The 1,298-nt window shown below is 36.4% G+C and overlaps 1 long non-coding RNA gene across 1 annotated transcript; it reads right to left on the bottom strand.

The window, feature by feature from the left end:
* Window positions 1-1,298, bottom strand: LOC103466689 (uncharacterized). The gene is made up of 2 exons (XR_533974.1): window positions 1,220-1,298; window positions 1-542 (listed from the first exon to the last, which is right to left on the bottom strand). It is a non-coding gene; the product is annotated as an uncharacterized LOC103466689 (long non-coding RNA).

Raw genomic sequence — 1,298 nt, 5'->3', positions numbered from 1 at the left:
TGAACATGTAAGGAAATGTTTATTTTTCTATTACACAGGTCCCATATCCACAGTGTCCMCAAACCAAATTAATACCATAAAGACCAAAGTGCATTTTAAGTCTACGTATATAAAGGCTGAATTTCAGGTTTGACTGAAATGCTTGGAAGCTTTTTTTAATKACTTGATTTCTTTTTGTCGGCTTAAAGATTGTGTAGCTGTAAGAAGTCTGGTTTTTTTAGTCAGTGCAGACTGAGAGGTCCCCTAAAGTCAGTCGTTTTCAGTAGGTAAAGACTTTCTAAAGTTCACATTTCTACAGCCCCGGCAGATCAGCAGTACASAGCTGTAAACCTTTGCTGCTGGATGCTAAGCATTGTGATGGAACTGAGAGGCACACAAATGCTCCTCCCTGCCAGTAATGATGGAAATAAAGCAGGAGCATAATAATCGTTAAACAACCAAAGGTTAGTCCTCGATGGAGTGGATGTATCTCTCGTATGCTGCCTCGTCCATTAGAGCGTCGAGCTCAGCGGGTTTTGCAATCGTCATCTTCATCAGCCAACCTAAAGGAAATCAGGGTAAGATGAGATTTAACAATGAACAAGCTGAGACATGAATTAAAAATGTTTCTTCACTATGCAAAACAATAAAGTTCTTAAAATATATTTCAAGAAATTAAGAAACCCAAGAGATTTGCTTTAGTTCACATCACATTTTTTAAAATTATAATTAATTATATAACTACACTGCATTGTTTTTATATTAAACTGGCTTCATTTAGGCTTTTTTTTAGGAGTAAAAAAGGAAAGTGTTTATTAGTAGTAGTAAAATGATAAACTTGTACAATGCTGCCATCTATTGACCAACAAAAGAATCATGTGGCCTCGAGAAAAACAGTATTTACTAAAAGCAACATTTGCTTTCTTGAGAAACATATATACGTTTTTTACTTTACCTGAACACAYGCAGCAGTATTACCTAAAGCTAAACTGTCAGGCTTGTRTTTCAGAAAGTACATTMATCTGTTCAGTTGAGCTATTCTTTAACTRAACGCTCCAGTGTTATGGATTGGTGTTTCACATCTAGAGCTGAGTAACAATTTAGGAATTACACATTAAAAAGAAACTGTGCAATTCAACATAATTTTTCATTGAACACAAGAACTATCTCCTTTTTTACAGAGCGTAAGGCGTCAGCTAGACAGAAGTGTAGTCTGTGAGCAAACTGTGAGCAAACTCACCATCTTTGTAGCAGGATTTGTTGACCAAACCGGGGTTGTCTGCCAGTAGTGTGTTGACCTCTACAACTTCTCCAGTCAA

This window comes from Poecilia reticulata, linkage group LG6 (assembly GCF_000633615.1).
Source record: "Poecilia reticulata strain Guanapo linkage group LG6, Guppy_female_1.0+MT, whole genome shotgun sequence".
Classification (NCBI taxonomy): domain Eukaryota; kingdom Metazoa; phylum Chordata; class Actinopteri; order Cyprinodontiformes; family Poeciliidae; genus Poecilia; species Poecilia reticulata.
This window is presented reverse-complemented; position numbering and strand designations above follow the sequence as displayed.